Source organism: Temnothorax longispinosus, chromosome 5 (genome assembly GCF_030848805.1).
Source record: "Temnothorax longispinosus isolate EJ_2023e chromosome 5, Tlon_JGU_v1, whole genome shotgun sequence".
Classification (NCBI taxonomy): domain Eukaryota; kingdom Metazoa; phylum Arthropoda; class Insecta; order Hymenoptera; family Formicidae; genus Temnothorax; species Temnothorax longispinosus.
This window is the reverse complement of record NC_092362.1, coordinates 12,453,373-12,481,363: the sequence shown is the minus strand read 5'-3', so window position 1 is coordinate 12,481,363 and position 27,991 is coordinate 12,453,373. Positions and strand designations below refer to the sequence as shown.

The 27,991-nt window shown below is 38.2% G+C and overlaps 1 protein-coding gene, 1 long non-coding RNA gene and 2 pseudogenes across 2 annotated transcripts in view; 3 read left to right on the top strand and 1 right to left on the bottom strand.

Moving 5' to 3' along the window:
- Nucleotides 1-27,991, bottom strand: part of LOC139813476 (uncharacterized) — a 396,598-nt gene that overhangs the window by 194,371 nt on the left and 174,236 nt on the right. The gene's annotated exons all lie outside the window — the stretch shown is intronic.
- Nucleotides 2,464-8,077, top strand: LOC139813585 (uncharacterized). The gene is made up of 3 exons (XR_011732190.1): nucleotides 2,464-3,092; nucleotides 7,139-7,581; nucleotides 7,860-8,077. It is a non-coding gene; the product is annotated as an uncharacterized lncRNA (long non-coding RNA).
- LOC139812790 (uncharacterized) lies at nucleotides 15,088-16,267 on the top strand (annotated as a pseudogene).
- Nucleotides 17,570-21,771, top strand: LOC139812789 (uncharacterized; annotated as a pseudogene).

The window sequence follows — 27,991 nt, the reverse complement described above, 5'->3', positions numbered from 1 at the left end:
AATATGGTATATCTGACTCTCTCTTTCTCTCTTTCAGATCGTACAATACTCGCATCTCGCTCGGATTCACGTTCCTTATGTTACGCATAATACAATTTTATCTTTTTTCAGGTTCGTGAGTAACGCTTCGGCGTTTGACGTTTGATATTTTATTTTAATTTTAGTAAATATATATATTTTGTTAATGATAATATTGATAAAAGTGATGTTAACAGTGGTAATGATGATTCTAATATTATGTTAATAATGTATCGTGCAAATAGAAATGGTTAGTATTCTCATTAGTACAACAAATCAATGAAATTAAATTGTTTATGTATAATAAGATTTTTATTATCTTTGTATCTCACGAACGGTTGGGAATTTGATAGGAGTGTATAGGAAACATATTGTAGGACTTTCACCATAGTATAATATAGGATTGGAAATTTTCATTATTAATATATGTGTTTGTTAATAACAAATTATTAATTAAATAAATTGGTACTTTTTAATTTACATATTGATATTGTTAAGCTCTCCTTAGTCACACGGTTTTAATTCTACAATGAAATAATTTTTTATGAGGCACTTTATTTTATTGTTATAAATATTTCGTAAATAAACAATTGCAGAAATAAAAGTTATTATCATTTTTCGTAGGTGTACTGATGCAGAGTTTACGTGCGCGGTCAGAATTCATGTTTACCCGAACGAGTTTTCATCCACATAATTGTTTCATCCACATAATTGCCAATTATATGGACGAATGCAGACGGAGGTAAGTATTTTGTTAATTAATTAGGTGTAGCGAGTTGTTAAAAATCATGTTTTTTATACGGGCTTGAAGAGGAAGGTTCAAACTTAATTTACATGCAAACGGGGTATTTTTAGCAGGCATAGTTTAAGAGATATTAAGGATCGGAGTTCGATCCAGTCGAATTTTCGATATTTAGGGCGTATAATATCAATTATATGGCACAACTCCCATGCTAAACCGTTATACCGGGTGTCTTTCCCTTTGAAATTTGTTGTTGCTTCAACCAGAGGAGTGACGAGGTTTTGACTTATACAAAAGTTGTTGTGCATAACCTGAGGCACATGTTAACGGCTATTATTAGTGTGGTTAATTATTTATTTATAATTGTTTATAAAAATAAGTTGCAAAATTGAACAATCTTGTAGTAAGTATTTTTTCATTAAGTCGATCGGTTTTTTGAGATGATTTTAATGACGTAGTTAGTAAAATAATATTGATATAATTTTAATTGTTTATAACAATTGTTTTGAAAAATATTAATAAGGTAATAGTTATTTCAATGTGGTGTTTTTCCATAAATATAAGAACATGTATTTCTATAATTGTTTTATCTTCGTCTATTTGTTTTCATTTTTATTTTAATTTATTAAGAGTCTATAGGGCTATCCTTGTCTTTCTCTCTGTGAACTGCTATTAAACTATCCTCGTCTTTCATGGAGTGAATGTTCAATTTTCAATCTCGTTTATTAATTTAATTAATTTAAATAGAAAATCGGCGTTAACGTTACTGGTGTTTAGGAGTATGAGAGATTCCATTTTTATCATAATAATTAAATGTCAAAATTTTCGTTCAGAAATGAAATTTTTCGGTCTTAAAATGTATAAAAAACTAAAATATTAATGTAAAAGTGATTTGATCTTTGTAAGTCTAAAGGGTAGAAAATTCAAAATGGCGGACGTGAAACTTTAATAATTTATAACTCGAAAACGGTAAGAGATAAAAAGATGGGGTTTCTTTTGTTGTGTTCAGATAATTAAGGGCATTATTTTAGGTTGTTTAAAATTTTGTGTTTTATGGATTTCCATAATTTTTAATTATATCTCGGAATTAAGAAGAGATATGATGTGGGGGTTTTTGTGAGGTTACTTGACATGCTCTGCTGAGTGTCTGCAGTGATTTTATTCATCATCTTTAATAATAATTTTATGATAAATTTTATTGTTAATTAGTTTATTTTGAGAGATCCAACAATGATTTATAACCAAAAGTTGTTTGACTTTTTGTGATAGTTTCAGTAATCACACTAACTAGGTCTGTTAATAATATAATTTAATTGTTTATAACAATCATGTTTGAAAAAATGCTAGTAAGATAATTATTATTTTAACGTGATAATATTCTTTATGCACAAAAGGTTATGTTCTTATGAATAATCTGCTTTTAATTTATTTATTTATATTTTATTTTAATTTTCTGAGTTTATTCTTATGGAACATGTATTTATTCGTGTGTTGCATTGAATTTATATTGCATAAAAGATTTCATAAAGCTTGTAATATTCATTTACGATCAATTTTAGTGATTCTGGGGAATTTTAACAAGCGATTGTCCAAAAGTTTATAGTATGATTCATGAAAGTGGGGCTTAAGCTTGAAAGGGCTACCTTAAGGCAGCCATGTTCTCTAGGCTTGTGTCTACTACTTTAAGAACGCGTGCTTGCATCAGCTGAGTGATTGTTATGACAGTTAAGTTAAGGTGTGATTGTTTATTCTTATATTGTTTTCAGGTGCTGTGCAATAGGGATGGAAATCGAAAAATTTATGCGGCTGGAATACAGCGGTGATTATACCGTCAGACGTGACAAGGCTCACCATCAACCGTCGTAAAGACCACGATTCGTTTACTTGCACATGGGGCCGTCGACCTTCTTTTATCCTGTTTCGGATCTTTTTTGAACGACAACATCAACGTTGGTGCTTGAGTACCCTGAGGATTTAAATCTATTTCTCGCTGACGCATCATCTTAAATGTTGTAGCTACGGACGTGTCCGGCTCTTGGAGACGTGTCAACTCTCTCTGAAAACTTGCCGCACAGCCTTTCGTTGCTTCCTTTTTTAATCTTTGACTTACAGCTTCTTCAGTATCTATAAACGAAAACTGTGCAAAACGTGGAGCTTTCCCTTCTCCTGGACGCCGTGACGTCGAGATCAACGGCGGTGCGTGCCCCGGACGTTTCAAACACGAAGGCGCACGCGTCACTACTTCTAAAGGATTCCTCGTTCCTGGAGCACCCCGCAAAGCCCGTGCTACGGTACTCGTCGATGTACGACGCGTCTTTAAGAACGTTCTAGCGTGAGCATCTTTTCCCATGTATACGTTGCGTAAAACGTCCGGACATTTTCGTGGTTTCAACGTTATCTTTCCTTTTTGACAACACGATGTAACGTGTCTTTTATTTTCTTTTTCACCGTCAAAGTTTACGGCGTTGCAAAACGTGCCGATCACTGTCCGTGGATCTACGTTGTGAACTTTTACTTTACGTTCCTTCTTTTTTGCACGAAGCGCAACATGCGACGTCAAGTCTCTTTCTTGGCGTCGTCTCTCAGTATGCCTGTCGACACGTCTTTGTGAAACACGTTCCACTCGTTTTCTTCTTGCTTCCTCATTTTCGTCGGCTCTCCTTTAAGTATGTCTTTGGGCATCTCTTTCTAAACGTTGTGTCTTTGCCTCATCAGTTTCTAACACCCTTTGCTGTGCCGGTCTCTCTACGTCCGTTTCTACGCTCTCCCTTCTTTCTTCCGTACTCTCACTTTCTCGCTGTTGTCGTTTACACCGGCCCTCCGAACTCACTCTAGACAATGTTCTTTTTCTTCTCTTTCTTGACACTTTTTTCAAATCCACCAACGTACGCACGGTATATTTTACGAGGTAAGTTTCTCCGTCTTACGTACGTATATTTTGGTCTTATAATACGTTTACGCGTCCTTTTTACATATGTTTTTTTTAACGGTACATCGCCGGATGTTTGTACATCTATCCGGATCACGTTCGTGCGTTCCGACAACTCGGTAAATGAAACACTCGATATATTTTCATCACTTCCCAACATATATCTTTTTTTAAAATAATATTTCAAATATATTTCGTTTATCACTTACGTTAAAATCCTACGTTTTTCGTTTGTAACGTAGTTTTTCAAAAAGATTCCCAACGTTTAAGAACGTCCAAAAATGAAAGCACGGTACTTGGTATGAACTTACGTTCTATATTATAGTATACGTACGAAAAAATGAACGTGTCTTCTTTCGTGACGAAACTCACCCTATGTTAGAAACTCACTTACCTCACTTGCCTTAGTTATACCCGTCGTTCGTAACGTACCATCTCAAGTCCTTACCTCACTTGCCTTAGTTATACCCGTCGTCCGTAACGTACCATCTCAAATCAAGAAAACAGGAACAAATCTCGCGTGCATGATAAACGTTATAAACGTTACATATTGAAACGTTATAAATAAGTTATCTAACGAAACTCTTTCTCTCTCTCTCTCTCTCTCTCTCTCTCTCTCTCTCTTTTTTATAAGAATAAAATAAATCTAAAAATATACTGTTAAAAAAAATCTGTAACCTCTTTTTTATTAACATGGTTTCTACGTCTCGTCTCTTTCGTTCTTTCTTATAGTATGCAACGATCCTTCTTTTTAATGAGAAACGGAAGTTACGAAAATATCATATACGGACGGATAGACAAACAGTCGGGTTTTATATTTAGTATGATGTACGGAACGTAAAAAAAAATATTTAATATACATACCTTTTTTCTTCAGAAGTTTCAAATTTTTTTTAACGGTATGTTTTTATATTTTGTTCCGTCTTCGAAGAAAGAAAGAGAAAGAGAAAGAGAGAGAGTTTTTTTTTCGTTCATGATATCTTATAATGTACAACGCGCCTTCTTTTTAATAAAAAACGGAAGTCACAAAGATATCATATACAGACAAACGAACGGACAGACAAACACGCGGGTTTTATATTATAGTATGATATGATGTACGGAACGAAAAAGAAAATATTTAAGATACCGACCTTTTTTCTTTGTCTGTCTTTCTCTCTCTTTTCTCTCCCCTTTTTTCTCTCTTTTTCTCTCTTCCCTTCTCTCTCGCTCTCTCTCTTATAATGTGCGACGATCTTTTTTTCTTAAAAAACAAAAAAACAGAAAATCACGAAACGATCATCATTCTTATAAGAAAGAAAGAGAGAGAGAGAAAAAGAGAAAGAGAGTTCTTTTTTCGTTCATGATATCTTATAATGTGCAACGCGCCTTCTTTTTAATGAGAAACGGAAGTCACGAAGATATCATATACGGACAGACGGACGGACAGACAAACAGTCGGGTTTTATATTATAGTATGATATGATGTACGGAACGAAAAAGAAAATATTTAAGATACCGACCTTTTTTCTTTGTCTCTCTTTTTCTCTTTCTCTCTTTCTCTCTCTTCCCTTTTTTTCTCTCTTTCTCTCTTATAATGTGCGACGATCCTTTTTTCTTAAAAAACAGAAAAACAGAAAGTCACGAAACGATCATCATTCTTATAAGAAAGAAAGAGAGAGAGAGAGAAAGAGAAAGAGAGTTCTTTTTTCGTTCATGATATCTTATAATGTGCACGGATCCTTCTTTTTAATGAGAAACGGAAGTCACGAAGATATCATATACGGACAGACGGACGGACAGACAAATAGTCGGGTTTTATATTATAGTACGATATGATGTACGGAACGAAAAAGAAAATATTTAAGATACCGACCTTTTTTCTTTGTCTCTCTTTTTCTCTTTCTTTCTTTCTCTCTCTTCCCTTTTTTTCTCTCTTTCTCTCTTATAATGTGCGACGATCCTTTTTTCTTAAAAAACAGAAAAACAGAAAGTCACGAAACGATCATCATTCTTATAAGAAAGAAAGAGAGAGAGAGAGAGAGAAAGAGAAAGAGAGTTCTTTTTTCGTTCATGATATCTTATAATGTGCACGGATCCTTCTTTTTAATGAGAAACGGAAGTCACGAAGATATCATATACGGACAGACGGACGGACAGACAAATAGTCGGGTTTTATATTATAGTACGATATGATGTACGGAACGAAAAAAAAAATATTTAAGATACCGACTTTTTTTCTTTGTCTCTTTCTATCTCTTTCTCTCTTTCTCTCTCTCTTCCTTTTTTTCTCTCTTTTTCTCTTATAATGTGCGCCGATCCTTCTTTTTCTTAAAAAACGGAAAGACAGAAAGTCACGAAGATAAAAAAGAACTCTCTCTCTCTCTCTCTTTCTCGTTCTCTTTTTTCCCTTTTCTCTCTTTCCTTCTCTCTTCCCTTTTCTCTCGCTTTCTCTCTTATAATGTGCGACGATCCTTTTTTCTTAAAAAACGGAAAGACAGAAAGTTACGAAACGATCATTGTCATAAAATAAAAAAGAAATAAAACAAAGAGATGGAAAGCGTGAAAGACGTACGTTTTTTAAAATATAACGTTTATATTTAAGATACATACCTTTTTTCTTTGTATCTGTCTTCTCTCTCTCTCTCTCTCTCTCTCTCTCTCTTTCTTTCTCTCTTTTTTTCTTATAACGTGCGACGATCCTCTTACGCGTTTTTTCTCTTTCTTATAATGTGCGAATATTTTTTTACGTGCTCGCGACAGTCACGACGTGAACTGCCTGTGTTCGTAGTTTTGACAGATACGATATGAAAGTAGCAACTTATCATATACGTCATTTAAACGTATTCGACTTCGGAACGATCTCATTTGTTAATTTTTTTACGTTCGTCTAAAAAATCGGTAACATAGAGATCGCTAGCGCGCGCAGACAAAAACAGAAAGGGCCTATATGCAGCGTTCTTTTTCTCGTCCTATATCGCAGCCTCTTACGTGCTAACATATGACTCGTGCACTCTCGTCTTCGATCTCTATGATCGGTAACGAAAAGCTCGACACATCATGGCACCCCTTCCTCCGAAAGATCGGTAACAAAAAATAGTACACTTTCGAGCACTCCCCAGAAACGTCGTACCCCTACTTTATTTTCTTTGAACGTTGGTCACGTCGTTCTCGACGTCGGTTCATTCCCGAAAAATTAAAAAAATTAAAAAAATCGGTTTCCAAAAAATCGGTAGCGAAAACGTATACACTTTACAGAACTCCCCAGAAACGTCATACACTTTATAGAACTTCCCGGAAACGTTCACATATATACGTCTTTGAGATTCGGTCGCGTCGTTTCTAAAAAATTAAAAAAATTAAAAAAATCGGTTTCTCTAGAAACGTGGTAGCACGAAACTATACACTTTATGGCACTTCCCGGGAACGTCTACCGCTCGTTCATGTATACGGTACGTTGTTCGTTATAGACTCGATGTGGGAAAACCCAGTATGCTCTGGCCCATTTTAAACATCCGCTCCTCGTGAAGGATACCGAAGATTTCAAGCGTTTCCAAGAAGGCACGACGGACGGTATCGTTTTTGACGATATTGCCTTTCGAACCTGGCAACCTGAACGAATTTTACATACGGTGGATCGGGAAACAGCCTATACACAAAACGTGAAATTTACTAGCGTGAGGATACCCGCCTGGCTGCCGAAAATCGTATGTTTAAATTCGATGGAGGAATTTTGGCCGTCAGATATCTTGTACGGTAAGAAAAGAGCAATCGAGGAGCGGATCATAGTTTGAGAGATCAACGAACCACTCTTTGACGGCAAGAGACACGCAGCCACCACCAGCCAGAGTGTTGGAGACGCGAGTCGCGGTTCCACGGAAGCGCCTCAAAAACAACACAAACATTAATGCAGGTAAGAGCGTACTGGTGTCTGCGACGTCCGTAGCTGTCGTACGGACAACGGTGTTTTTTTTCCGTTTTGCTACGCGTATGTACATATATATATATATATATATATATATATATATATATATTAATAAGAATATAAAATAAGATTAAAATACTTAACTTTATTAATTCAATCTCAGCTCACTGCTACCTCCTATCACCTATAACAATAACGAAATATATTAATTTATGCACTCTTATAAAATGAAACGTTATATAACCGATAAATAATTATCCTTACAGAGCTAAGCGAAATGTCAACGACAAGCCTTATGCTAGAAGTGAAAAGACTACGTAATTTTGCTTATCGCCTGGATTTAGATGAAGCTAAGGAAAGAATACGCGGCAAATACTTGAACATATTTAAACAAAAATAATAAAAAGAAAGAAAAAAAAGAGAGACTAAATTATATGATAAAATGTAGTAATGATAGAAATAGAGCATTAACTTATTTTCAATCTATCCTTATCATATCCGTCCAACGAAGTCACAGTGACAACGATGCAACGAAACTTGTAATACAACAAAGATGATATATATATATATATATATATATATATATATATATATATATATATATACGTAGGTTAAATACTTATATTAGTAAATCGAACGCTATAACACGAATATACACTTAACCAATAATGATAAATAAACTGCATAATACTTAAAACAAAACACAATAAAAAATAAAAAAAAAAGGGAAATAAGAGGAATAATAATAAATATAAATATAATGAATAATAGTAGGCAATAATCATTAATAATAATACCTAAAAAGTAGACAGTCCAGTCCGTATGAATCCAACCGTAATAGCATAGCTTTCATACCACCATACATCCTAAATATTAACGAAAAATAATAATAAACCATACATAACAACTATACTTTATATACCACTAGCTGGTTACCCGGGCTTCGCCCGGGAGTCGTTTTTCTTAGAACGACTTCATTTATGTTTCAATATCCTTATTGTGGACAAACATAAGGAGTGTTCATGGATCAAACACGTCGTAACCAATCTTTTTCTACTCGGTCAATTATTTCCAGAAAAATTGGAAAAATTTCTGATACAGGTTTCCCAAAAGATCGGTAACAAAAAATTATACACTTTATGGCACTCCCCGGAAAATTTTACCCCTGTTTTATATATATAATTCTTTAAAATTCGGTCAATTATTTTCCAAAAAATTGGAAAAATTTCGGATACCGTTTCCCAAAAAGATCGGTAACGAAAAACTATACACTCTATAACACTCCCCGGAAAATTCTACCCCTATCTCATATACTTTTGGTAAAAATTCAGTCGAATAGTTTAAGAGTGTATAAAGAACATACATACAGACATTCTATTTTATATATATAGATAACCGCGAATTGATACTTACTAAAAAGTTCGGGGACCGAACTTCCCTAAGGAGGGAGATGTCACGTCTGACGGTATAATCACCGCTATATTCCAGCCGCATAAATTTTTTCGATTTCTATCCTCATTGCCCAGCATCTGAAAACAATATTATAATATAACAATCACTTTTTAAAGTAACTGTCACAACAATCACTCAGCTGATACGAGCACCGAGCACGTGTTCTTAAAGTAGCTGACACGAGCCTAGAGAACATGGCTGTTAAAGGCATCCTTTCAAGTTTAAAGCCCATTTTCATGAATCATACTATAAACTTTTGGACAATCGCTCGCTAAAGTTTCCTAGAATCACCAAAATTGATTGTAAATAAATATTATAGGCCTTATGAGATCCTTTATGTAATATAAATTCAGTTTGACACGCGGATCTAACGAAAATAAATGTATGTTCCATAAGAATAAACTAAGAAAATTAAAATAAAATATAAATAAATTAATTAAAAGCAAACCATTTACAAGAATATAACCTCTTGCGCCCGAAGAACATTATCGCGCTAAAATAACAATTACCTAATACCACATTTCAAGAATAATTGTTATAAACAATTACAAATAAATTATTAACCACATCAACAAATATTTTTAATTCATACTCCTAATCATACACAACAACTTTTATATAAAATAGAATCTCGTTATTCCATTAGAGATAGTCTGACGCTACTCAGGGATCGTCGTAAACCGAGATGATTGATGCTTTATATGTGCTGCGGGTGAAAACGGATTCATCGTTCCAGAATTTACGGCCAAGTTTTCATTCATCGTTCTTTCAGCTATCTCGTTTTCACAGGCTTCAGTATATGTCACTCCTAAGTGGTTATGAAGGATAGTCGCTAGGACATCGTTACGGATCAAAGACTATCAATTAATAGTTAGGTTATTGCGCTTACGCTCCTTTTAATTTGCATTAATTAATCCGCATTAATAAAGGTCATATAAAATTTTAAAGAATGATATAAGGCCAGATGGCAAATCATAAATATTTTGAGGGGCCGTAAAATGAAAACAAGAGCCAATCTCTAGCTGGCACTGCTTTCAGGTCTTTAGATACATCGCAAGGAATAAAACCTAACTATGTGGCAGTCTTCGGCCATGACACTTCTTTTTTTGTGTGCTAGTGCAGGAAAAACGGGGAAAATTTTGTCCAATTCTTTTATATAAAATTTCGTTCTGGTAAATACAAATTTTGACCGCATACATCAATTCTACATCACCACACCTACAAAAATAATAATAACTTTTATTTCTGCAATTGTTTATTTACGAAATATTTATAACAATAAAGTAAAGTGTCTTTAAAACAAAATGATTTTATATAAAATCAAAGCCGCTTGAATAAAGAGAACATGACAATATCAATATGCGAATTAAAGAATACCAATTTATTTAATTAATAATTTGTTATTAATAAACACATATATTAATGATGAAATTAATGATATTAATAATGAAATTTTCTAATTTTATATTATACTTTAGTGAAAGTCCTACAATATATTTCCTATACACTCCTATCGAATTTCCAATCATTCGCGAGATATAAAAATAATAAAAATTTTATTATATAAACAATTTAATTCCATTGTACTAATAAGAATGCTAACCACTCCTACCTGCACGATACATTATTAACATAATATTAGAATCATCATTACCACTGCTAACATCACTTTTATCAATATTATTATTAACAAAATATATATATACTTACTAAAATTAATATAAATATCGAGCGTCAAGCGCCGAAACGTCACTCACGAACCTGAAAATATAGAATTGTATATGCGTAGCATAAGGAACGCGAATCCGAGCGAGATGCGAGTATTGTACAATCTAAAGAAGAGAAAGAGAGAGTCTGATATACCATAGTAACTGTTAGACAAAGAGAGCAATATCTTTCATTCTTCAGACATGCTAATAACGACTTTAATTGTATTATTGAATTATTTTACCATATGTAAAGTATCTCTGAAGGAACTTAAATAATATTCAACATATATTTGCACATTTTAAAATTAAAATTAGTGTTTAATGATCGGCCTGACTGGCAATATATTAAAAATTATAACGACGTTTCGACCTCTATTTTGGGTCCTTATCAAGTTTATGCTGAAAAATATAAATTGCCGGTAATACATATAAAAAAGGGGAACAATGCAAATTACGTATTCTACTTACATGGATCAATGTGCGTCAAACAATATAAAATTAATCATCGTTACGTTTTAACAAGGCGGATGGAAAACAGATATAAACTTTGTGAGGCATGACCGTCACGTATAGCGCCTGACGAACGACTGATATACATTGTGTCGTCAAGAATAATCACAAATGCGTATAGCGCCTGACGAACGACTGATATACATTGTGTCGTCAAGAATAATCACAAATACATAAAATAACATAGAGTGTAAAGTTTAAAGAGTAGCGATTATACGATCGTAAACCAACGGTAAGTTTTCTGTGTCCTTCTGCAAATTTATAGCGTCTGTATGCTTTTTGATTAATATCATTTCAGCCGTTTCACGTTTTTTGACATACTGTTCCCTGTGCAAGATCGTGGCCTCTTGCCATTTAAAATTATGGTCAAAATCGATTCTGTGCTTGCTTACAACCGATTGCTGACTGAAGTGCTTGTTAATGTCTGCACGATGCTCTTTAACGCGAGTTTCTAAGTGGCGCTTGGTTTGGCCAATGTAACAAGCATTGCAATCCGAGCAATCTAATTTGTAGACAACGCCCGTGTGTTTCATGATCTCTAATTTGTCCTTCCCTTTTTTAATTAGTGCGTCTAGTTTCTTAGGAACGGTATACAAGGTACTCAAACCGTAATTGCTGAAAATGCGTCGTAAACCCTCACTAAAAGTTTTAACATACGGGATAGGAATATAATTTTTGAGATCAGGGATATTAGCGCTATTTATACGGTTGTCAGATTCATCGTTATTTGACCGTTTATCAATTTCAGCAAGTCTTCTTCGAATATGTTTATCAACGAGAGGGGCCGGAAAGCAATTGTTCAGTAAAATAGTTTTTATCAAATTGATGTTATCGTTATGAAACTGTACGTCCGACAACAGTATGGCGTGATCGACCAAGTTGATGATGGTATTAATCTTATATTTTAAAGGATGACTGGAGAAGTAATTAATATAACGGCCAGAAAACGTTGGTTTACGATACCAGTTGGTGGCTAAACAATTATCGTTTCTGAAGACCGACGTGTCCAAGAAATTCAAACAATTGTCTCTCTCTAATTTATACGTGAATTTGAGACGCGGATGGTAATTATCGAAAGTACGGACAACATCGTCAAGTCGTGATCGCGGAATACACATAAAAATGTCATCGACATAACGTAGAATTGCTTTCTGGCCCCTCTCGTTGATAAACATATTCGAAGAAGACTTGCTGAAATTGATAAACGGTCAAATAACGATGAATCTGACAACCGTATAAATAGCGCTAATATCCCTGATCTCAAAAATTATATTCCTATCCCGTATGTTAAAACTTTTAGTGAGGGTTTACGACGCATTTTCAGCAATTACGGTTTGAGTACCTTGTATACCGTTCCTAAGAAACTAGACGCACTAATTAAAAAAGGGAAGGACAAATTAGAGATCATGAAACACACGGGCGTTGTCTACAAATTAGATTGCTCGGATTGCAATGCTTGTTACATTGGCCAAACCAAGCGCCACTTAGAAACTCGCGTTAAAGAGCATCGTGCAGACATTAACAAGCACTTCAGTCAGCAATCGGTTGTAAGCAAGCACAGAATCGATTTTGACCATAATTTTAAATGGCAAGAGGCCACGATCTTGCACAGGGAACAGTATGTCAAAAAACGTGAAACGGCTGAAATGATATTAATCAAAAAGCATACAGACGCTATAAATTTGCAGAAGGACACAGAAAACTTACCGTTGGTTTACGATCGTATAATCGCTACTCTTTAAACTTTACACTCTATGTTATTTTATGTATTTGTGATTATTTTTGACGACACAATGTATATCAGTCGTTCGTCAGGCGCTATACGCATTTGTGATTATTCTTGACGACACAATGTATATCAGTCGTTCGTCAGGCGCTATACGTGACGGTCATGCCTCACAAAGTTTATATCTGTTTTCCATCCGCCTTGTTAAAACGTAACGATGATTAATTTTATATTGTTTGACGCACATTGATCCATGTAAGTAGAATACGTAATTTGCATTGTTCCCCTTTTTTATATGTATTACCGGCAATTTATATTTTTCAGCATAAACTTGATAAGGACCCAAAATAGAGGTCGAAACGTCGTTATAATTTTTAATATATTGCCAGTCAGGCCGATCATTAAACACTGATTTTATTTTATTACTGGCGAAAATTTATTTTATTCTTTAAAATTAAAATATTAAAGATTTTTTATATCCTTTTATGATAAAAGTCATATTGAAATTTTATAATGAAAGAAGGTATCGCTCATATTACAAATCGCTGTTAGAATAGAGAATAGAAATAGAATTCAGATGAGTCACCTGTATGACTCATTCGAGTGAATCTAGTCCTCGCATAGAACCATATATAGGCATGCCGAGGCTAAGCGAAACCCATGACCATATAAAGTAATGAATTTCAAGACACCACCCTATGACTCATTGCTGGCAAGCGAGCCACACCACTAGAAGTAGACTCATATCCGCTAGACAACGCCCTATGAATCATTGTAACGAGGTGCGGTCATCTCCCACTACCGTTTCCAAAATTATATAAAAGCGGAATCTTTCACCCTCTCGACGGAGAGTATGGAACGAGCCAGGAAAAGTCACATATCTTATACTTGTTCCATCCTCCCATATAAGCTACTTGTATCGTAGAAGTTTTACAATAAATATCATACTCTTTTATATCAAAAGAAAGATAAAGATTATTGAATACCTATCTTCGACGGATCCGAGGAGCCATAATCTACATCGCCGACCAACAGCTAATTATCCTGGGGTTTTACCTCCTTAACTGCAAGAAGAAGAACCCACCAACGGAGACGTTCTGCCGGATCGAGCTACCTTGCATCACCCAGGACGTCACAGTGAACTAAAAGTCTGAATACAGCCGAATATCTCGTAAACGTAAACCATGCAATTGTGAAAAAAAAGTTTTAGACAAAATCAAATGTATATTATCGTTAAGTGCGTCTTTCTAAACCTTGCAACTTTTGTCTGACTTTGACTTTGACTTTTGTTTGACTTGTTAAGTGCGTCTTTCTAAACCTTGCAACTTTTGTCTGACTTTTGTGAAACTTTTTTCCAAAATTCCAAATTGTTTACGAGATATTCGACTGTATCCAGACTCGGTTCACTTGTATAAAGTAAGGCATATTGTAATAAGATACGTGCATTTTATATCTATTCTATATATTTACTTCAGAAAATGAGATATATCTCGTCTAAGATAGTTGTATACAATGCAGTATCGGCCTTTTATTACATCGTATATTGTAATATATATCATGTACGACATATATTTATAAAATTATTAATAAAAATATCAATAAAAACATTATTTTTAGATGAAACAATTACCGTATATAATCAGAAGATAATTGTTTTGTACGATCCTCCACATTTAATAAAAGGAATACGAAACAATTTTCTCGTAAAAAATATTGAAATAAATGTAAAATCGTCAACTACCAGGGAGCTTGCTTCTTGGGATATCATAGAAACTGCTTATCAAATTGACACTCATAGTCTCACACTAAATCGGCAGTTAAGGAAATTGACAGATGAGCATGTAATAAAAAACAAAATAAAAAAAATGAAAGTAAAACTAGCAACGCAGGTGTTCAGTGCGACTTTTATCAGCATTCATCAAATATAAATTGTCGAATACAAGGTAATTATTTAAAATTTTATAATAATTTTTAATATAACAATTAATATTTAAAGTAATATTTACAGATATAATTGAAATTTTGAAAAGGACACATCTCTAATAAAAATTTACATTTTACTGGAAGTAAAAAAAATAAAGTCTGCTCATACAGCTCATGAAAAAAAATGGTAATTTACAAATGCTAATTAAAAAAAAAGCAATCTAATAATAAAATGTTTTCAGAACAAGAGAACGCATTTAAATTACATTTTTGCAAAAAACTATATTATAAAAAATTCGAAATGTGCTCTTTTCGAAAATTCCTATTCAATTTATGTTATTGTTCTCATTAAAAACGTAATTTATTTTTAATACATATTTAAAGTAATGTATGATAAAAAAATACACAAACAAGACACAAAATATTGAAAAGTATTTTTATTTATTAAGGTTTTGTCGATACGGATATTGGACTATTAAAAATACCACAAAAGGAAGGATTTGTAACAGCCAAAGTTTTGGATTTTTTCAATAAGCTGTTTGACTTTGTAAATAAACTTCAACTTCAGTCAGATACACCCCTGCGAGTTGCTGTAACAAAAAAAGCCAGCACCATACTTTTTGGAATAATGCCATAAAATTTTTACACGACATGAGGTTTGTTAATAAAACAACAAAAAAACCAATTTTTACTCCTTCTTTAAAAAATTGGATAACAACTGTGAAAGGCTTTAAAAAAATATGGGCACTTGTAAATAAAGCAGGAATAAAATGTTTGAAGACAGGATATATAAATCAAGATCCACTAGAAAATTTTTTTGGACTAATAAGGAGTCATAATAGGCGTAATGTTAATCCTACGTGTGCAAATTTTGAATCCTCTTTTAAAACATTATTGATTAACAATCTAACGGGTAAACGTACTGTAGGTGGGAATTGTGAAATTGATAACAATGGAGAAGCTTTATTTTCGTTGCGACACTTTGTTGAAAATAGTATTGAAATACGACATACTTCAAATTTAGATGTAGAAGAATTAGCCGAAATTAATAATACGTCTATATCAGTACAAAATAAAAGTGCAAATACTGATAATTACAAAATTGTTACTAAAAAATTATTATCTATGTAACCTTTTAAAAGTTGTTCTTCTTGCAAAGAAACTATCTTATTAAAAGACACTGAACGTGCTGTAAATATTGCTTTTACTACATGCGAGAATAAGATGTCATCTGTATGTTTTCGTACTAACATATCTAAAAAGTTAAGTGCGATTATTGAAGAACATATTATTTTTTCATATTTTAAATGTGCAGAACACAAACAGGATTTTGCTACAATTTTTTTACAAGTAATAATAGAATATTTTTCTATTCCTCAATGGTGTTCAAATATTAATAAGATACTTAAAGGTAAATATACCGGAAAACCGCGGAATGTTATAGAACAGCAAGCTGTACAATACTATCACACCTATCACCCAAAACTTAAAAAACATGTATAAACGTGCACTAATTTTTGCATAATTTTTTCAGTATATTTTGCATTTATAATACAATTATATTCATAAAAGCAAATTATTTCGATTGTTTGATTTATGAATTTGTGAAAAATAAGAAGCGTACATACACTATATACTATACACTTCCTATGATCATCAAATATATAAATACTACTATTAAAAGTTTGTACAATACTTACTTATACGTACTTACATTATAATCTTACATATATATGTTACTTATTATTTATATGTATTGTATACTACGTTAACGCGAGCGTTACTTCTATAGTAAAACTTACGATAATTCACTCGTTTACGCAGAGTAAATTATCGTAAGTTACTACAAAATCCCGTTTATGCGAAAGAAAATCCCGTTTACGCAAAGGAATTATCGTAAGTTAATTACAGAAATAACGCTCGCATAAACGTATTAGTAATAATTATATATTATATACTTATATAATACCAGCTCATATTATACTTATGTTTATTATACTTATATTATGCTGTACACGTATATTAGTATAAGTATAATAAACACTTGGTCCGTTTCCGGTGCGTTAGAGAGTGACACGCGGTGACAGGGCAAAGTTTTTCGGCGGTGTGTGAGAGCGTTGGAAGGTGTTGGTGAGAGTGAGAGAGTGAGAGGGAGAGAGTGGAGGAGCGAGAGTGTGTGTGGTAGTGGAGGGAAGGTACGAACAGGAAGGATAAGGAATAGAAAGGGTTCGGAAAACGTACGTGTGTGAGCAGGTTGGGCAGGGAGCACGCGAGGCGCTAAGAGAGAAAAGCGTACGCGAGAGCGGGTCGGGCAGGGAGCACGCGAAGAGTTAAGAGGGGAGAGCGTTGAGCGGTGAGCGGCCGCGGGCGAGGAGAGCGTGAGTATAGGTGGCGGACGGGTAGCGAGAGAGTCGGGAATCGGCAGTGAGAGAATGATCAGGAGGATGGGGTTCGATGAGAAAGGAGAGGGGGGGCGAGAGGCCAGAGAGCAAGAAGCGGGAGTGTCAGCAGTGTCGGGAGTAATGGAGAGGCAAAGAGGAAAAGGGAGAATGCGGAACTGCAGGGGCTGGGGGACGAGAAGGAGGGTAGGAAATTTAAGAAGCCCGCCGAGGCTGTAGGTTGAGAGGAGAGGGAGAGGAGTGAGTAGAGGGGGGAGATGAGGGGGTGGAGGGATGAAATAAAGGAGGTGATAAAGGATCTGAAGGAGGTGAAAGGGTGGAGGGAGGAATTGAGACAGATGATGGAAGAGATGATGGAAGGTTTTAAAGAGCAGGGGAGGTTGATGAGGAAGGAGGTGGAGGAGTTGAGAAGAGAGGGGAGGGAGAGGGAGGGGAAATGGAATGAAGAGAAGGAGAAGTTGATGAGTTCCATAAAAGGGCTGGAAAAGAAGGTGGAGGAGCTGGAAAGAGATAAAGAGGGGGAAGGAAAAGGGGGTGGGGTGTCGGGGGGAGGAGAAGGAGATAAAATTAGAGAGCTTGAGAGGAGGATGGAAAGGAAGGAACGGGAGGAGAGGAGAAAGAATGTAATAATCAGAGGGCTAGAGGTTAAAGAAGGAAGGAGGAGGGAAGATGTGGAGGAGGCCGTGCTAAAGGCCATAGAAGTGATAGGAAACATTGAGAAGATCAAGAGAGTGGTCGGGGATAGAGAGAAGGATAGAAAAATGGTAATGGTAAGAATGAGGAGTAAGGAGCAGAGAGAAGAAATCATGAAGAGAAAGAGAGAGCTGAAGGGAAGGAAGGAGAGAATTATGGAAGACTGGACATGAAAAGAGAGAAAGATGAGGTGAAAGCTGGAGGAAATCGCGAGATTGGAGGAGAGAAGAGGAAGGAGGGTGAGAATAGGATACGGAAAGCTATGGATAGATGAGCAATACTGGAAATGGAATGAGGAAAAGGTTTTAAGGAATGGGAGGGGGGAACGAAGAAGAAAAGAAGAGGGGAGAGAGAAAAGAGAGGGAACAGAATAGCTCGTCACTGGACCCAATGTTCGTCAGGAGGAAAGCCAGCCCGAGGAGGACGAGTATGCCACTACCAAGTTGAGGAATAAGTGTAAGCAGGACAAGAGGAAGGAGGGAGGGGAGAAGAGAAAGAGGAAAGGGAAGGGGGAGAGAAGAAGGGAATGGAACGTAACTTTTTGGAATGTGGCCGGGTTAGAGAATAAAGACAGTGAGTTTTGGATAGGGCTGAAGGAATGGGATGTGATGGTGCTGTTGGAAACATGGCTGGATGATAAAGGGTGGAAAAGAATCAAGGAGAGGCTGCCGGGAGGGTATGAATGGGGAATGCAAACGGTGAAGAGAGAAAACAAGAAGGGAAGGGCGAAGGGAGGAATGGTCATGGGTATAAGGAAGGAGTTGGCGGAGGAGGAAAGAATTGTGGGGGCAGGAGAGGGGATCATGACGGGCAGGGTGAGGGTGGGGGAGGAGAGATGGAGGATAGTGGGAGTCTACGTTGGAGAAGGCATGGAGAAGGCCTTGAGGGGGCTGGAGAGGTGGGTGGAGGACAAAGAGGCGGGAGTTAGAGTGTTGATGGGAGGGGATTTCAACGCGAGAACAGGGGAGGAAGGAGGTGAGTTGGAAAGGGTGGAAGGGGAGAAAGGGAGAGGGGGGCAAGGAGAGAGACGATCAAAGGACCGGACTATTAATGGGGAGGGTAGGCTGATGCTGGACTTTCTGGAGGAAAGAGGGTGGTGCATTTTCAACGGAAACACAAGAGGAGACAAAGAGGGAGAGTTTACATATATCGGGGGAAGGGGGAGCACAGTGATTGATTATATAAATGGAGAGGGAGAGACAAAGGACAGAGTAGAAAAGATGAGGATAGGGGATAGGGTGGACTCCGACCACCAACCGGTGGAAGTATGGCTGAAAGGAGAGTGGAGAAGCGGGAAAGGGCACAAAGGTGGAAAAAGAGTATGAAGGGGGGTATGGAACGAAGAAGGGAGAGAAGTTCAAGCGGAAGCTAGGGGGGGTGGAACTGGGGAAGAGGGGGCTAGAAGAGGAATGGGAGGAGGTGGAGGGGAGGGTGAAGGGAGCAATGAAAGAGACAGAGGAGGAGCTGAATAAGAAGGAAAAGAAAAAAATGGGCTGGTGGGATATAAAGTGTCTGGAGAAAAAGAGGGAGGCAAGAGGGGAATTGAGGAGGTAGAGAAGGAAAGGTGGGAGGGCAGAAGAATACAAAAGAAGGAAGCAAGAGTTCAGAGAGCTGTGCAAGAGGAAAAAGAAGGAGGAGAACGAGAGGTGGGAAAAAAGGGCGGCGGAAGTGAGCAGAGAAAGTAAAGTGTGGGAGATAGTTAATAGAGAGAGGAGGAAGAAGAGGAAAGTGATGGAAGGGATAGAGATGGCGGAGTGGAAGGAACATTTTATGAGGCTGCTCGGGGGGGGGGGTAGAAAGCAGGGTTGTCAAAGGAAGAAGGAAAATGAGGCGGGAGGGTGAGGGAGGCGAGGAGGAAATAAGTAAGGAGGAAGTGAGAAGGACCCTAAAGAAATTGAAAGAGGGGAAGGCGGCAGGGATGGATGGTATTCCGAGTAAGGTGTGGAAGCACGGGGGGGGGGAAAATTGGAGGATTGGGTGAAAGGGTTTTGCAATAAAGTCTGGTGGGGAGGGGGGTGGCCGGAGAGCTGGAAGGAGGGAGTGATTGTACCCATAGCGAAGAAGGGAGAGGGGGAGAGGGTGGAAGACTACAGAGGGGTCACCCTGTTATCCACCCATATAAGATATACGTGACGGTGTTAGTGGAAAAACTGAGGGAGGAAGTGGAGGGTAAGGGGATCATTTTGCCGAGTCAAACGGGATTCAGGAAGGGAATGGGGACGGTGGACAACATTTATGTGCTTAATTATCTAGTGAACAAACAACTGGAGAAAAAAGGGGGAAAGGTGGTGGCGTTGTTTGTGGATCTAAAGGCGGCCTTTGACTCGGTGGATAGGGAGGTGTTGATTGGGGCGTTGAGGGAGAGAGGGGGTTAGGGAGGGTCTGGTAGAGAGGATAGAGGAAGTGCTGAGAGAGATGAGAAGTAGGGTTAGAATGGGTAAGGAACTGGGTGAGAGTTTCTGGACAGCAAGAGGGGTAAGACAGGGGTGCCCGCTGAGTCCGCTACTGTTTATTATATTGTTGGCGGACTTGGAGGAGGAGATGAAGAAGGTCAAGTGGGGAGGAATCAAGTTGGGAGAAGAAAGGGTGTATGATTTAGAGTATGCGGATGACATGGTGCTACTGGCGGAGGGAGAGGATGAAATGAGAAGTATGATAGAGAGGCTAGAGAGATACCTGGATAAGAAGAGGTTGGAGCTTAATGCGGAGAAAACCAAGATCATGAGGTTTAGAAAAGGAGGAGGAAGAATGGTGAAAAGAGACTGGTGGTGGAAAAGAAAAAAGTGGAGGAGGTGAAAGAATTCAGATACTTAGGATATACGTTGCAAAGGAATGGAGGGCAAGAGGCACACGTGAAGGAAAGAGTCAAGAAGGCGGCGGCGGTCATGGGGCAAGTCTGGGGGATAGGGAAGAGGAGATTCGGGAAGAATTGGGGGAGAAGGCTTTGGCTATTTGACAAGTTGGTTTGGACGGTAATGGGATATGGGGTGGAAATATGGGGATGGGAAGAAAGGGAGGGGATGGAGAGACTGAAAGAAAGATACTTGAGATGGGTGTTGGGAGTAGATAGGAGGACGCCGGGGTACCTGGTGAGGGAGGAGCTACAGAGAAAAAAACTGAGAGGCAGGGCAGGCAGGAGGGTGTGGGGGTTTGGAAGGAGGCTGGAGGAGGGTGGAGAAAGTGAGTTGGCGAGACGGTGCTGGGAGGAAATGAAGGAGAGATCAAGGAGAAGAGGGAGGCTCTCGGATTGGGAAGAGGGCAGGAAGAAGTATCTGAGCGACAGAGGCTTGTGGGAGGAGGAAGAGGGGGAGAGAAAGGGTGGAGAAGAGGCAAGATTAGAGGAGATGGTGAAGTGGGAAAGAGAGGTACAAAGAGCGGAGAGATGGGAGAGAATAAAAGAGTCCAGATACAGTAAATGGTACAAAGAAGTGAAAGAGAAAAGAATACCGGAGTATTTAAAGAAAGGGTGGGGAGAAAGCAGGTGGAACAGAGTGGCGAGATTTAGACTGGGGAATGAAATGAGGGAGGGAAGGCACTGGGAGGAGAAGGAGAAAAGGATATGCAGATTGTGCGAAGGAGAGGAGGAGACATGGGAACATACGTGGGAACGGTGTAGGGAGTGGGACGAGGGAGGGGGAGTTGGCAGGAGGCAAGGAGATGGGTACTGGGAGAGAGGGGGGAGGGAGAATGGTGGATGAGGGAGATCGAGAAAGACAGAAGCAGGAGGAAATACATGGAAGGGCTGGAGGGTGAGGGGTGTGATTAAGATAAAGGAGAATGAGGGAGAGAATGTGTGATAAGCCGATTAGAAGAAATGGGAGCGGGTTGATAAAAATACACGAGGACAAGTCGGTGGAAAGGAGAGATAGGGAGAGAGAAGAGAGAGAGTAGAAAATAGAGGAGAGGTTACGTAGGAGTACAGGGAGATCGGAGGATGAAGAGATATCGAAGGAGATGGGGAATAAGCTGCTCGTCGAAGATGAGTCCGAAGAGGAGAAGGAGGAAGGAGGAAAGAGGGCCTGGGCTAAATAAGAAGAGGAGGGAGGGAGGGAAGTGAAGTCTGAGGGCGGGGACGAAGCGGAAGCGGAGGAAGAAGAAGAGGAAGAGGGCCACGGAGAGACGAAGCGTAGGAAGAGGAAAAGGAAAACGACCACAAGGAGCGGAAGTGGACAAGTAAGAAGAGGAGGTGGACTTCGGGGATTTGATCTATGTCTATGTTTATGTTTAAAAGCTAGAGTGAATGTTATGTTGTGACCGGACGGTACGTGTTGAGCCCGATTCCGGCGGATAATATTCCTATCAAACGGTCGCCACTCGGTTTTACCTTAGACCACCGAGAAGGTAAGTTCGCATCAACGCCCCGATTATTCGCAAGACGCTAATAGGAATTATTTGTTTCAGAAGGATGTCCCTGATGGATCACCGTTGCTGCTTCTCATCCCTGGATCCTCGCTTTACATCGCATACCAGATAGAGGTAAGTAAGGATAAATTAATTATATCCTAATTATTTGAATTTTATTTCAGACTGATGTCCCTGTTGGATCACCGTTGCTGCTTCTCATCCCTGGATCCTCGCTTTACATCGCATACCAGATAGAGGTAAGTAATTATAAAATAAATATGTGATAATTATTTTATGTTTTGTTGCAGATCGACGCCCGGAATGGATCGCCGTTGCCGTTACCCGTCTCTGGATCCTCGCTTTACCTCGCATACCAGATAAGGGTAAGTCCCGATAATTATGTTTTAATTACGTACTAATTCGCTTCTTTCTTTCAGGTTCCCGCCTCGGATGGATCGCTGCTCTGTTGCTGCTCTACTTCCCCGGATCCTCGCTTTACATCGCATACCGGATTGCCGCTGGCCAACGTTGGATCATCGCCAAAGGATAAGGTAAGTATCGATAATTTTTTATAATTAATCAGGAGAATTTGTTTCAGAATTAATTAATCTTTAATTCCAGATCATCATTTCAACATTACAGGCCGTTTCACAATATCATAAAGGTGTCTCACAACGCGAGTTTCTCGCCTCGGTGTGAATGTCGCTTTATTTTAATAAAGTTGCACAATTATTCAAATTGCGTATCTCGGCTTATTCGTTTAGTCGATACGATGCTTTTATTCCAGATAATTATTCCGATCGGAGGACTTTGTGCCTCGTGATTGTTAAACTATGATCACGCACTCGGCCGTGACCATCACTCTATCATACAAATGTTCGTGCGCTGAATTAACGAACGAGTATTCGGTGGTTAAATACAATAATTAATAATGTCCGCACAATATTCCGTATCCGCGTGACCCAATGCCCGTAGTTGTTATATACTCGATAATTGCACTTCCGTTAATTAACAATGTATCCGAATTTCAACTCGCGTATTGTTGCTAACACTCGATTGTATTTGGCAATTAATTGCCCCTCGCTGTTAGTTAAGACGAGTAATTTTACGCGATAGTACGCGGGAGTTCTCGGTTGTAAAGTATAACGCGTATGCCGATCGTACAGAGTGTGATACGTGTGTTCGCCACGGCTATACCCGAGAGACTGCCTCGAGCGGTCGCTCTCGCTTGGGCTCCCCACTTATGCCGGATCGTTCCCACTCCTCGGAACTTTCTCGATCGTCTATTGTTCGCGGCCGGCACATCTGGCGCGATCATGCGAAAACACGATGATTTTCACTACCCTCTCGCGTGCCCTTTTGCGCATCACTCACTTATGTCCGTTCTAGAAGGTTCCCGTGGAAATTTCTACGCGCAACGCAGTGCGAGAACCTTCCTTCCTCGGTACCGCTGCACCAGGTTTTCACTCACGGAAACTGTTCGACGCGGACGACGTCGACCTATGCGCACCTCCTCGGAGATGCCCCTGAAGGTGAATCTGGGTGTTCTCCCTGTAGACGACGTCCGGGTGACGTCGATGTCGTCGGCCGTTGACGCCGACCCTCTGGCTGGGTTTCTCGGGAGCTGGTATCGCTGTTCCGGGCCACTGTTCCCGGAGATGATGCGTATCCTGGGTATCTTTGTCGGAGCTCGACGTCGACCCCCTAGGCGGGTGTCCCAGGACCTCTCGCGACGGATTCCGTTGGTTGTTCTTGGGGAAGATGCTTTTCCCGGGGAACTTGTCTGGCTTTGACGCCGACCCTGTGGGAGGGTGTCCCAGGTCCTGGTGAGACCGTCGGATGGATAAGTTCCTGGCGAAAGTGTTTTTCGCCGGGATTTCGCCGGACAATGGCGCCGACCCTCTGGAGAGGCTCCTCTGGTCCTGGTGAGTCCGTCGGACCTCTCTTTCCCTGGAGAAATTATGTTTCCCGGGGATTTTCACCGGGTCATGGCGCAAACCTTCTGGGAGGATATCCCAGGTCTCACCCAATCCGTCGAGCGTCCTTGTACCCGAAGCCGGTATCCTTTTCGGGAACCTTGCTTTGTCGGTAAATCTGGCGTCGCACATTCGTGCGCCAGGTATGCGGGATGGTCCTCTGGCCCATTGCCTCTGCAGGTCACTACGGTTTGGGCGTCTCACGTTATCGATCCTCGCCTTCGTCCCCTCAGTCGGTATCTTCTCCATTGAGGATGCTCGTCGGATCGTTTCCGAACTCGCCTCCGAAGCGCGCGGTCGCAATGTAAATGTACGAGGTTTGGGAACGTTCCTCGGAAAAAACGCCTTGTAAACCCTAAGGGGAGAGACAATAAATAATACAATACAATACAATATAATAAACACTTGTTTATAATATACTGTTTCATTTTATATATTAATAAACGTAATCTATATATATAAAGGAAGATGTCCTGACTGACTCACTCACTCACTCACTCACTCATCAACGCCCAGCCCAAACCCCTGAACCGAATTTTTACCAAAAGTATATGAAATAGGGGTAGAATTTTCCGGGGAGTGCCACTATGTGTATAGTTTTTTGTTACCGATTTCCTGAAACCCGGTTTTTCTAATTTTTCTAATTTTTCGGGAAATAATTGACCGAATCTCAAAGAATTATAGATTAAACAGGGGTAGAATTTTCCGGGGAGTGCTATAAAATGTACTATTTTTTGTTACCAATCTTTTTGAAAATCGGTTCCGAATAACCGAATCTCAAAGAATTGTACGTAAAGTAAAGGTTGAATTTCTCGGGGAGTGCTATAAAGTATATAATTTTTTGTTACCGATCTTTTTGGAAAGGGCAATCTTATAGGGAGAGAGAGAGACTATTTGCGTGTCTTAATACACATGTTCTCCGGGACGAAGCCCGGCGGGGCATGCTAGTAAATATATATATTTTAAAATATAATTGTGTCTTAATTTATTTTATAATATAATTATTTTTAATTTATAATCATATATTTATTTTTATATCAATATATATATATATATATATATATATATATATATATATATATATGGGACATTTCATGTCAACCGGAACAGCGCCACGCCCAAAATTTAAGAGGGTTTAAAAATTTTTTTCGGGGTGCAAAATTTATGTAAACATATTAGCTTTCAAATACCGAGTGCGCATTTAAAAAAATTCAAAAAGGCAAACTCAGTATGGCGCTTAGAATAAAGAGAGACACAATAAAAAGTTATAACTTGAAAAAAAAATTATTAAATATTACGGGAGTGACAAACCGTGGGGTCCTTATCCTGCTGACACACACACACACACACGCACACGCACACGCACACGCACACGCACACACACACACACACACAAAAATATATAATTAAATAGAAAAAACAAGGCCAATAAACGAGCATTAAAAGATGTTTAAAAACATATAATCAATAGGTATATATACATTGGACGGAACGTTTCGACTTCACTGACAAGTCTTCTTCAGCCGTAGTAATTAAATTAACATGTAGAATTCGTCGTGTTACAATAACATTATAAAATACTTAAGCCTATCGAGCCACATCACCATTCGATTGTCTAACGAATACATATTGTGAGTCCATGTCGATACATGTACGAAGTCAAAGTCAGAGATGAAATGTAGTCAGCAAAAATTACGTAATTGATTCTTCGTTCGGAGGCGAGAATAAATCGGGTCCGGTCCATAATTGTTCTCAGAATGTGTGGTCAGAATATAAAAAGGTTTTATCTGTAAAGATCATGTATAACTGAGATGATTGTCGCAAGTATAAAACCGTTGAAACTTACATGTATTCATCAGGACGTAAAATGTGCTATGTAGTGCTCTTTCTCGTTTCGCGGATGTCAGATGACTGTGCGGATTGTAGGGACGAGCAGAGTTATAAACAAACAACAATGTAACCAAACATTCTTTAAAACTTATGATTGGCTAACTCGTCAAGTATACTGAAATATGAGTCGTCAAGAAATTCTGTGTCCGTATTCAAGTTGATCCCGTTTTTTTGTTCTTTAATATGTAGCATCTCAGAAATGAGTCTCTTATGAAAATTAGGTTCGGAGTCGAGTATCAATGTATTATCCCAATCGAAAGTGTGATTGAATTTTGTGGTATGTTCGGAAATCACAGAATGTCTCGACGGGTCCGCCCTGATGTTGTTCTTATGTTCATTTAATCTGGTTTTTAATTATCGCTTTGTTTGTCCTACGTACGAAGCACTGCAATCTTTACACGAAATTTTATATACTACATTATTATTCAAAATTCCAGGATTTTTATCTTTCTGCGCTTTTACGAATCTACCAAGATTATTGAGAACTGCTCTGTATCCTATCATATGCTCCTCGCTGTTGAGTAAATGAGCCGCTTTGTTCGATATGTTTTTTATAAACGGAATGACTACAAATTTTTTGTTCTGTATTGTGTCGTCGCTATGTTGATTAAATCGCTCATTTTCATTTGTGTATTTCAGTTTATTGTTGATTAGGTACTTTAGTCTCAGATTGACTTTCCTGAATATTAATTCAAGAGGATATCCGTTATTTAATAAAATGTCGATAATTAACTCCAAATTTTTAGTGTGGTACATGGGGTGGGACAGCAGGGTAGCTCTGTCGACCAAACTAAATATTGTGTCTATCTTGTGACAATCTGGATGACTCGAGTAATAAGAAAGGTATCTGCCAGAAAACGTTTTCTTATGATACCAATCTATGTGTAAGGTTTTATCAATAACATGCAGAGATAGATCTAAAAAGTTTAAGTTGCGATCCACCTCACATTCCACAGTAAATCTCAATCTCTCGTGATAATTGTTGAAAATGTCTACGATCTCTTGTATTTTATCGTAGAGTGCTGCCATTATTATGTCATCAACATAGCGGCGATAAAAAGTCAATATTAATCTGGTCAATCTCAGTGATGTTTCCTCTAGATCTTGCATCACGTCAGCAACTATCGGGGATAGTGGCGATCCCATTGGTGCGCCGTAGGTTTGTCTGTATATCACGTTGTTAAAAGTGAAGTATGTAGATGTCAATACAAACTCAAGAGCTAATAGAAATTCTTTTTTCGGTATTCTTGTTTTTTTGCTTATGTATCCCCAACGGTTGCCGACCCCCCTGATTACAAGATTCAAAGGAATGTTGGTGAACAGTGACGTTACATCTAGTGAGATTAAAACATCCGAACTGGAGATTTTTTTGTTAAAGAGTTCTCTGTATAGATCGAAGCTATTATTTACGTGACTAACCGCATGGGGAATGCTTTCCGCCATTATATCGTGCAGATATCTTGCGAAGGCATATAAATCCGTGTTTACTGAAGAGACTATGATTCTAAAGGGGTGATTTTCTTTATGAATCTTCGGGAGACCATAGGCTTTTGGTAGGAGAAAATCGCTAGATCGGAGTCTGAATAAATTTTGTTTATAAATGTATTCCTTCTGATGCCACAATTTCAACAGGTTATTTAATTTATTGTTAATTTGTTTGGACGGGTTTTTTTGTGACCACCTTGTATGTACTAGTATCGTTTAGCATATTTTCCATTTTCTGTATAAAGATGTTTTTATTTAGGGCTACTGTGACGTTTCCTTTGTCACTCCTGG